Here is an 11,973-nt window from a genome sequence, read left to right as displayed (position 1 = left end):
CAGCCCCATGCTTGCTAGCTAGCTCAACACTCAAGCTAGCTTGGAGGAGACACATGCACGCCTAAGAAGAAGCACATGACCAGCCATCATCCAATGCACATGGGTGCACCACAAGGCTTCCTAGAACACCCATGTGCCGTGCATATGACCAGCCCCCATGTGCCTTGCATGTGAACTCATTTAGGCGCCAAGATGAAGAGCCCTCTCCCTATTCGGCCAAGCATCATCTCCAATCCAAATTGGCGCCAACTTGAGGAGACACAAGAACTATTCGGCCAAGGATCATTTCCCTCCATCTAGGGCCGAACCATCCTCTCTTTTAGCATTTAAATTATGTCTTTATAGGGAGATACATAGGCTGGCCGAATCATCTTGTATTTATTCGGCCATGTCTCTCCATTTCCTATAAATAGGAAAACATTCCATCATTTGTAATTAGACCTTTTTATTCAATTAAAGTGAGATTATTCTCTTCTTAAGTCCTGGTGACTTTTTATCGACTTATCAAGTATTTTATACTTGTGGCATCAACCCCTTCCTTTCATCTTGATACTTCTGGTTCCTAGTTCATATAACTAGTGGGTCAAAGTACTTAACACCATCCCTTGAAGAAACAATATAAAGATTGGGTCTCTGCTCTATATAACATTGGTTCTTCTTTGAGTTTTCTTCAAGATACTATCCTCACAACCATCCTTTTATTTCATCACCATAACCATATCCTTATCAACTATCTTCCGCTTCAATTACTCATTATTTAAATAGCCTACCAATTCACCCATACGTCTACCACCTTTAACCATTCTATTTTGAGCCATTCACTTTGCAGGTTGTTTTGCTTCCTTCCTAGATCCACAATCATTTGAAAAGGTACAAGTACCATACATCAAGCGGTAATCAGAGCTTTGGTGGAAGAAGCAACGTGCAACAACAACAAAAAGAAAAAAATACAAAAAGAAGTGCAAAAGTGAAGTGCAAAGTCAAAGAAAAAGAAAAAAAAAATCAGCAAAGAAAATTGAAGGACTCAAAAGTCAAAGCACTCAAAAAGAAGAAAAAAAAAACAAAGAAAAGAAAGAAAAGTTGGAAGCACTCATCAACAATTCTCATCACCAAGCATTTTCAAGTAAGCCTTTAAAATTGATTGTGGTGATAGAAGGTTGTGAAGTGACTTGTGTAAGTAACCCTTTCATTCTCTTCTTTCTAATTTCTAAGCCACCTTTTCAATTATATTTGCTTTCCATTCCTACTAACCATTTGCAGCCGACGCCAAACAAGTGAAATTACTCGATATAGTCTTGAGTAAAAGTTCATTAGAACTTGAGACAAGAGAATTGAGGGAAAAAGGCTGGAGCGTGTGTGAGATCAGAAGAGGACAAGTAAAAGCCATTAAAGTCCTAGAGTGCAAACACGAGCGGATTGATTGACATCAAGTTTTCTTGGAGTGACTCGTGAGGCTTTGTGAGAGTATATTCTGGTAAGGTCTTTTACACATCTTATTCTTTTCTTATTTATTAACCATGTCACGAAGTTCAGGACAATCCCCAGAAAGAGAATCCCCTAATTTACAGACTCAAGCCGTTATGCGTGAAATGGCAAGATTGCTGAAATTAGAATTGGAGCCTTTGTAAGATCGTCTGGATCAATTAGAAGTATCTCTAGGCAATCGGAGAGTAAATCGCCCTAGAATGGAAGAAGACTTAGAAGAGGAAGAGGCTGAAGTAACATCAGTAGAAAGGAGAGATGTTCATCGAAATCAAAATGACAACTTCAGCAACATTAAAGTGACTATTCCTCCATTTCAAGGACGAACTGATCCAGAAGCCTATCTTGATTGGGTAATCAAAATTGAACACATTTTTGAATGCCAAAACTATACGGAGCAAAAGAAGGTTAGACTTGCTGCTATGGAATTCGTTGACTATGCCTTAGTTTGGTGGGATCAGTTGGTGAGTTCAAGAAGACGAAATGGTGAACGCCCCATCACAACTTGGGAAGAAATGAAGGCCCTTATGAGAAAAAGGTTTGTTCCTAATCACTATCACCGAGATCTCTATCATAAGTTACAAAATCTGAAACAAGGAAGCAAGAACGTTGAAGATTATTTCAAGGAGATGGAGATTGCCATGATCCGAGCCAATGTGGATGAAGATAGAGAAGCAACAATGGCAAGGTTCTTATCTGGTCTAAATATTGATATTGCTAACCTTGTTGAACTTCAGCATTATGTAGAAATTGAAGAGATGGTGCATATGGCCATGAAAATTGAAAGACAACTCAAAAGGAAATCCTACACTAGGAGCAGTCCAAATTCGGCCACCAAATGGAAGCAAGAACCTAATACCTTCCGGAAACAAACTCCAATCCCACCAAAGGATCGCGCAGAGATACCTAAATCTGCACAAATGGGCGAATCTAGCAAGGGTAAAGAAAAGCAAACCAGCACTTTCGAGAGATCAAGAGACATCAAATGTTTCAAGTGTTTTGGAAAAGGACATGTTGCTAGTCAATGTCCCAACCGAAATGCCATGATGGTACTTGACAATGGAGATATTGTATCAGATTCTGATGAGCCTATTTTTGACGAGGAACCTGAAATAATACAAGACGAAGAAACGGAAGAAAATGCAGATCATGGTGAAATGCTTGTTTCAAAGAGGTGCCTACAATCACAAACATCCCAAGAGGATATTCAAAGAAACAATATCTTTCATACAAGGTGCCATGTCAAGGATAAGGTTTGCACAATGATCATCGATGGAGGAAGTTGCACAAACGTAGCCAGCACTCTTATGGTTGAAAAACTTGGATTAGCAACGTCAAAGCATCCTACTCCGTATAAACTCCAATGGCTCAATGAAGGAGGTGAGTTAAATGTTACCAAACAGGTTCTAATTCCTTTTTCAGTTGGTAGGTACAAGGACGAGGTGCTTTGTGACATTGTCCCTATGCATGCTAGCCACATTTTACTTGGGAGACCATGGCAGTATGATAAAAGGGCTATTCATGATTGTTTTCACAATCAATACACTTTTAAGCATGATGGACGCAAGGTGACCTTGATACCTTTAACGCCCAAAGAAGTGCAACAAGATCAGTTGCATATGAGAAAGAGTGTACAAGCATGGCGCAAAGACAAAACCCCAACAAAGAATGAAGAGGAACAAAACAAGAAACCAAACTTCTTCATAGAGAAACATGATGGTTCAATGCTGAAAAATGAAGGGTCTTCTACGAACAATGGTGATGTTTGGGACTTAAAGTCACTCTTCACCAATGGGTTTAAACTTCAAAAGGTAAGTAACCCTTCATATGAAACCTTTTCTCTTCTCACTTTTCAGGACCAATCACGTAAAAGTTCACTTCCAAAAGGGATATCCTTAGATAAAGATCATTCCCAAAAGGTATCTGTTGGTAAATCATATTCCAAAGAAAGACCTAAAAGGAAATCTTACGAAAAGATACCTAATGGAAGAACACAAACGTTCAAAGAATACTTTCTATTAGCAAAGAGGCGTGAAGCTATGCAAGGACAGAATGAACTCGATTTGAGGACAAATCGCCCTAAAGAAGGGGGGGATGATATCAGCACGTTTTCATCTACAAAGGGAGTACTTTTGAACATCTTTATATTGAATTTACTTATTATTAGCTTTATAATATATGCTATTATAATACATTTTATGATAAGAATATTAGTTAAGTAACTTAGTATGAATTCATATTACACATTGTTATTTTAATATGTTAAGCATGTTAGGATAGTTTTTATCATATTAAGCATGATTATTATATATACATCAAGGCAGCATACTTATAATGCATTTCATTAGTTTATTTGCATTCATATTAACTCTTAGGCTTTATACATTATCTTACACATATTAGGAGATGATGTACTTAGCTCATGACCATCATACTTAGCTCACATTACCATAAACAAACATGGCAGCAAGGTATTTAGCTCGTTTTAGCTCAATATCATGAACTTACCTTGTTTCCTTGCACATATAGGTACAATGGAGTGTGATGCACGTTGAGGTAGCTTGGTGAATGATTTGGACGTCATATATAGCTCACAAACAGCTCACAAAGTACAAGGTAGCTCATGGAATGCTAAGGGAAGCTCGATTCAGCTGGAGAAGCTTCAGGCTAGCTAAACTTAGCTGGTTGGACTATTTGAAGCTGAGTTGCTAAAAGTGATGACAAAGGTAGCTGAATGTAGCTGAACATGCTGTTATGGAGCTCAAAAGGACTCGGCTAGGAAGATCATTCACAAACAGCCCCATGCTTGCTAGCTAGCTCAACACTCAAGCTAGCTTGGAGGAGACACATGCACGCCTAAGAAGAAGCACATGACCAGACATCATCCAATGCACATGGGTACACCACAAGGCTTCCTAGAACACCCATGTGCCGTGCATATGACCAGCCCCCATGTGCCTTGCATGTGAACTCATTTAGGCACCAAGATGAAGAGCCCTCTCCCTATTCGGCCAAGCATCATCTCCCATCCAAATTGGCGCCAACTTGAGGAGACACAAGAACTATTCGGCCAAGGATCATTTCCCTCCATCTAGGGCCGAACCATCCTCTCTTTTAACATTTAAATTATGTCTTTATAGGGAGATACATAGGCTGGCCGAATCATCTTGTATTTATTCGGCCATGTCTCTCCATTTCCTATAAATAGGAAAACATTCCATCATTTGTAACTAGACCTTTTTATTCAATTAAAGTGAGATTATTCTCTTCTTAAGTCCTGGTGACTTTTTATCGACTTATCAAGTATTTTATACTTGTGGCGTCAACCCCTTCCTTTAATCTTGATACTTCTGGTTCCTAGTTCATATAACTAGTGGGTCAAAGTACTTAACACCATCCCTTGAAGAAACAATATAAAGATTGGGTCTCTGCTCTATATAGCATTGGTTCTTCTTTGAGTTTTCTTCAAGATACTATCCTCACAACCATCCTTTTATTTCATCACCATAACCATAGCCTTATCAACTATCTTCCGCTTCCATTACTCATTATTTAAATAGCCTACCAATTCACCCATACGTCTACCACCCTTAACCATTCTATTTTGAGCCATTCACTTTGCAGGTTGTTTTGCTTCCTTCCTAGATCCACAATCATTTGAAAAGGTACAAGTACCATACATCAATGAATTTGTCCATTTAAGGTCCTCATTGGATAGGTTTATTGAAACATTCCTTTCTTGAGATTGTTTGAACTTTGAATGTAGAATGAACATTCTTCGAATGTCAAAGAGCACATGTTTTGGAATACCAAATGTTACAACATATGTAACTTCAATGTACAAATTTTATTCATAAATTTGCAATGGTATGGCCTTTGGAAAAACCTGCAAATCAAACGAAAGAATAGGAAGAAAATGTTGATTAGTAGAAAGCAAACTTCATTCTCCTCTCATTATTTTCTCTCATGCTCATGTCCCTTTTGAAATTTTTCTTCTTCATACTCCTCTTGTATGCTCTCTTTACACTCTTGTTCTTTTTGAGTTTCACTCTCACATTCATTGTTTTCTTCACACCAAATCTCTTCAATATTCTCATTTTTAACTACTCCAAAAGCTTTTATTTTCTCTCACTTGTTCTATGACGTCTAACTCTTCATCTTCATTGAATCATCATTCTGAAAAACAAAGCAAAGTTAGAAGTAGATAATTCAAAATCAAAGAAAATGAAATAATCAATTTCAAGAATAAATGAATTTGTTTGTTTAAGGTCCTCATTGGATAGGTTTATTGAAACATCCTTTTTCTTGAGATTTTTTGAACTTTGAATGTAGAATGAACGTACTTCGAATGTCAAAGAGCACATGTTTTGGAATACCAAATGTTACAACATTTGGAACTTCAATGTACAAATTTGATTCATCAATTTGCAATGGAATGGTCTTTGGAATAACCTACAAATCAAACGAAAGAATAGGGAGAAAATATTGATTAGTGGAAAGCAAACTCAACTCTCCTCCCATTATTTTCTCTTATGCTCATGTCCCTTTTGAAATTTCTCTTCTTCATACTCCTCTCGTATGCTTTCTTTACACTCTTGTTCTTTTTGAGTTCCACTCTCACATTCTTGGTTTTCTTCACACTCAATCTCTTCAATATTCTCATTTTCAACTACTCCAAATGCCTTTGTTTTCTCTCAATGTTATTTTTGCATAGCATCAAAGTTTTTCTTATGTTGTTGTTGATCTTGAAGTACTTGGTTTGATGGCATTGGTACTAGCGTGAATCTCCTTCTCCCATGGATGAATGAATAATGATTTAAAAACCCATCTTTATATCTCCCAATTGAAAAGGGCGCAAGTACTTGCTCTATGACTTCTAACTCTTCATCTTCATTGAATCATCATTCTGAAAAAAAAAGCAAAGTTAGAAGTAGATAATTCAAAATCAAAGAAAATGAAATAATAAATTTCATGATTCAATGAATTTGTCCGTTTAAGGTCCTCATTGGATAGGTTCATTGGAACTTCCCTTTCTTTAGATTGTTTGAACTCTGAATGTAGAATAAACGTAGTTCGAATGTCAAAGAGCACATGTTTTGGAATACCAAATGTTACAACATTTTGAACTTCAATGTACAAATTTGATTCATCAATTTGCAATTGTATGGCCTTTGGAATAACCTACAAATCAAACGAAAGAATAAGAAGAAAAGATTGATTAGTAGAAAGCAAACTTCATTCTCCTCCCATTATTTTCTCTCATGCTCATGTCCCTTTTGAAATTTCTCTTCTTCATACTCCTCTCGTATGTTCTCATTACACTCTTGTTCTTTTTGAGTTCCACTCTCACATTCATGGTTTTCTTCACACTGAACCTCTTCAATATTCTCATTTTCAACTACTCCAAATGCCTTTGTCTTCACTCAATGTTTATTTTGCATAGCATCAAAGTTTTTCTTAAGTTGTTGATCTTGAAGTACTTGGTGTGATGGAATTGATACTAACGTGATTCTCCTTCTCCCTTGGATGAATGAAAAATGATTTAAGAACCCATCATGCAATGCTCGTTTATCAAAGTGCAAAGGACGCTCGAGAAGTAGATGGCTTGAATTCATGGAAGCAACATCACAAAAGACTTCATCTTCATATCTCCAATTGAAAAGGGTGCAAGAACTTGCTCTATGACTTCTAAATCTACATCTTCATTGAATAACCATTCTGAAAAATAAAGCAAAGTTAGAAGTAGATAATTCAAAATCAAAGGAAATGAAATAATAAATTTTATGAATGAATGAATTTGTCCGTTTAAGGTCCTCATTGGATAGGTTCATTGAAACTTCCCTTTCTTTAGATTGTTTGAACTTTGAATGTAGAATGAACGTACATCGAATGTCAAAGTGCAGATGTTTTGGAATACCAAATGTTACAACATTTGGAACTTCAATGTACAAATTTGATTCATCAATTTGCAATGTTATGGCGTTTGGAATAACCTGCAAATCAAATGAAAGAATAGGAAGAAAAGATAGATTAGTAGAGAGGAAACTTTATTATCCTTGCATTCTTTTCTCTCATGCTCATGTCCCTTTTGAAATTTCTCTTCTTCATACTCCTCACGTATGTTCTCTCTACACTCTTGTTATTTTTGAGTTCCACTCTCACATTCATGTTTTTCTTCACACTCAATCTCTTCAATATTCTCATTTTCAACTACTCCAAATGCATTTGTTTTCTCTTAATGTTCATTTTGTATAGCATCAAAGTTTTTCTTAATATCGCCCAATTAAAAAGGGTGCAAGTACTTGCTCTATAACTTCTAACTCTTCATCTTCATCGAATCTTCATTGAATCTTCATTGAATCATCATTCTGAAAACAAAGCAAAGTTAGAAGTAGATAATTCAAAATCAAAGAAAATGAAATAATCAATTTCAAGAATAAATGAATTTGTTTGTTTAAGGTCCTCATTGGATAGGTTTATTGAAACATCCTTTTTCTTGAGATTGTTTGAACTTTGAATGTAGAATGAACGTACTTCGAATGTCAAAGAGCACATGTTTTAGAATACCAAATGTTACAACATTTGGAACTTCAATGTACAAATTTGATTCATCAATTTGCAATGGAATGGTCTTTGGAATAACCTACAAATCAAACGAAAGAATAGGAAGAAAAGATTGATTAGTAGAAAGCAAACTCAATTCTCCTCCCATTATTTTCTCTCATGCTCATATCCTTTTTGAAATTTCTATTCTTCATACTCCTCTCGTATGCCCTCTTTACACTCTTGTTCTTTTTGAGTTCCACTCTCACATTCATGGTTTTTTTCACACTCAATCTCTTCAATATTCTCATTTTCAAATACTCCAAATCCCTTTGTTTTCTCTCAATGTTCATTTTGCATAGCATCAAAGTTTTTCTTATATTGTTGTTGATCTTGATGTACTTGGTGTGATGGCATTGGTACTAACGTGAATCTCCTTCTCTCATGGATGAATGAATAATGATTTAAAAACCCATCATACACTGCTCGTTTATCACAGTGCCAAGGACGTCCGAGAAGTATATGACTTGAATTCATGGAAGCAACATCAAACAAGACTTTATCTTCATATCTCCCAATTGAAAAGGGCGCAAGTACTTGCTCTATGACTTCTAACTCTTCATCTTCATTGAATCATCATTCTGAAAAACAAAGCAAAGTTAGAAGTAGATAATTCAAAATCAAAGAAAATGAAATAATCAATTTCAAGAATAAATGAATTTGTTTGTTTAAGGTCCTCATTGGATAGGTTTATTGAAACATCCTTTTCTTGAGATTGTTTGAACTTTGAATGTAGAATAAACGTACTTTGAATGTCAAAGAGCACATGTTTTGGTATGGCGTTTGGAATAACCTGCAAATCAAACGAAAGAATAGGAAGAAAAGATAGATTAGTTGAGAGAAAACTTTATTCTCCTTGCATGGTTTTCTCTCATGCTCTTGTCCCTTTTGAAATTTCTCTTCTTCATACTCCTCACGTATGTTCTCTTTACACTCTTGTTCTTTTTGAGTTCACTCTTACATTCGTGTTTTTCATCACACTCAATCTCTTCAATATTCTCATTTTCAACTACTCCAAATTCCTTTTTTTTTCTTTTAATGTTCATTTTGGATAGCATCAAAGTTTTTCTTAAGTTGTTGTTGATCTTGAAGTACTTGGTGTGATGGCATTGGTACTAACGTGAATCTCCTTCTCCCATGGATGAATGAAAAATGAGTTAAGAACCCATCATGCTAAGCTCGTTTATCACACTTCCAAGGAAGTCCGAGAAGTATATGGCTTGAATTCGTGGAAACAACATCACACAAGACTTCATCTTAATATCGCCCAATTAAAAAGGGTGCAATACTTGCTCTATAACTTCTAACTCTTCATCTTCATCGAATCTTCATTGAATCTTCATTGAATCATCATTCTGAAAATAAAGCAAAGTTAGATGTAGATAATTGAAAATAAAAGAAAAGTAAATAATCAATTTCATGAATAAATGAAATTGTCCATTTAAGGTCCTCATTGGATAGGTTTATTGAAACATTCCTTTCTTGAGATTGTTTGAACTTTGAATGTAGAATGAACGTACTTCGAATGTCAAAGAGCACATGTTTTGGAATACCAAATGTTACAACATTTGTAACTTCAATGTACAAATTTTATTCATCAATTTGAAATGGTATGGCCTTTGGAATAACCTGCAAATCAAACGAAAGAATACGAAGAAAAGGTTGATTAGTAGAAAGCAAACTTCATTCTCCTCTCATTATTTTCTCTCATGCTCATGTCCCTTTTGAAATTTTTCTTCTTCATACTCCTCTCGTATGCTCTCTTTACACTCTTGTTCTTTTTGAGTTTCACTCTCATATTCATGGTTTTTATTCACACCCAATCTCTTCAATATTCTCATTTTCAACTACTCCAAAAGCTTTTGTTTTCTCTCAATGTTCTTTTTGCATAGCATCAAAGTTTTTCTTAAGTTGTTGTTAATCTTGAAGTACTTTGTGTGATGGCAATTATACTAATGTGATTCTCATTCTCTCATGGATGAATGAATAATGATTTAAGGACCCATAATGTAATGCTAGTTTATCACACTGTGATGTAAGGCAAATCTACATGCTTTGGGAGAAGAGAGTAGATAGCCTTATTGTGTCCCGATCTAGGATTGACAAGTACTGATGTCCTTGAATTATAAGCTTGGCTGCAATAAATATAAGAAAGAAATGATATTAATAATGGTCTTCAGAAATGAATATATAATAAAGGAAATGAAATAGAAAGAAATGAAAGAGATGGCTGCGGAATTGATGGTCTTGATGGATGTTGATGATGGTGTTGTTGATGAAATGGAAATGGTAGTGATTTGTATCTCAAACACGCCAAAGATGAAACAATGCTAAAGAGCACAATCCCGATCTTCACAAACTTGCTTGAGGGGTGGTGATAGTGTCTTCAACCCACTAGATATTAATCTAGTAATTTAGGAATCAATTTGGAAGGAATGACGACACAAGTATAGGAAATTATACTTGCTTAATCGATAAAGTTCACAAAGAACTTTGAAGAGAAGTTAACTCACAAGAGTAATTTTAATATATGAGATGAGATCATTACAAATGAAATGCACTAGCCTATTTATAGTTTTTCAAAGGGTTCAGGCCGAATAGATACATGATGGTTCGGCTATGGATGAAACCCCTTTGAAAATACATGATTTTTAAATGAAAATACATGATTTTAATGAAGATACATGCTCTTGGACGAATGGTAAGGTGTTGGTTCGGCCTAAGGATGTTTTGAATGCCTTTGGAAGTTATTTTGGCGCCAAAATGAAAAGGAAATAGTCTTTAGCCGAATAGGAAGCATCCCTTGGTGTTTTGGCGCCAATTTGATGTCACATGGAGTGCACATGTTTGAATGATGCACATGGCAGCCTACTTGAATGCACATGGGTCTTCTTGCAAGGCTTTGGTGAGGTTGCAATCATAGGATAATGTCTTGAAGTCCATGGAATGAAGATGGCATCAACTAGGCGTGACTTGGCTTCCAACATGCATCTAGGTGTCATGGTCTTCAATGGTCAGCAACTTGTCATGAAAGGTCACATTTGTGGAAGGTAACCTTTCATCATTTGAGCTACTTCCCATGTGTATGAGATGAAGATGAGCTGGTCATAGGTGAATTACATGAAGATGAGTCTTTGGCCAGCTCCTTGTGAAAAGGCACCTCTTGGAATGGTGATAGTGTCTTCAACCCACTAGATATTAATCTAGGAATTTAGGAATCAAATTGGAAGGAATGACGCCACAAGTATAGGAAATTATACTTGCTTAATCGATAAAGTTCACAAAGAACTTTGAAGAGAAATTAGCTCACAAGAGTAATTTTAATATATGAGATGAGATCATTACAAATGAAATGCACTAGCCTATTTATAGTTTTTCAAAGGGTTTAGGCCGAATAGATACATGATGGTTCGGCTATAGATGAAACCCCTTTGAAAATACATGATTTTTAAATGAAAATACATGATTTTAATAAAGATACATTGATGTAAGGCTAACCAGGCTTCTACAATTATGGAGAAGTTGGCAACCTTGTTGTTTCCCGATCTAGGAAAGACACCAAATGCTACACCTTGAATTGAAAGTAATCTGCACATAAGAAGAATGATTGGTTAAGTAAATCAGTAATTAAGAAAGGAAATGGAAAGAATTGAAATGGATACAATAGTTATCAAAGAAGGGCTGCGGAAGTGTTGTAGAATGATCCTTCAAGTGATGATGGATTCGGCCTCCAATGGTGGTGATGGACGAATGCCTTGTTGAGGATGAAGGATAATTCAAAGATGAAGAAATATAAATTTATAAGTTGGTGATAATATAGGCGTGATATGGTGATGGAATATGGTGATGATATAGGCGTGATAATGGTGATGGACTATGGTGATGATA

The sequence above is a fragment of the Hibiscus syriacus genome, unplaced genomic scaffold, assembly GCF_006381635.1.
Source record: "Hibiscus syriacus cultivar Baekdansim isolate YM2019G1 unplaced genomic scaffold, ASM638163v2 tig00000951_pilon, whole genome shotgun sequence".
Classification (NCBI taxonomy): domain Eukaryota; kingdom Viridiplantae; phylum Streptophyta; class Magnoliopsida; order Malvales; family Malvaceae; genus Hibiscus; species Hibiscus syriacus.
Note: the sequence above shows the minus strand (reverse complement) of the source record.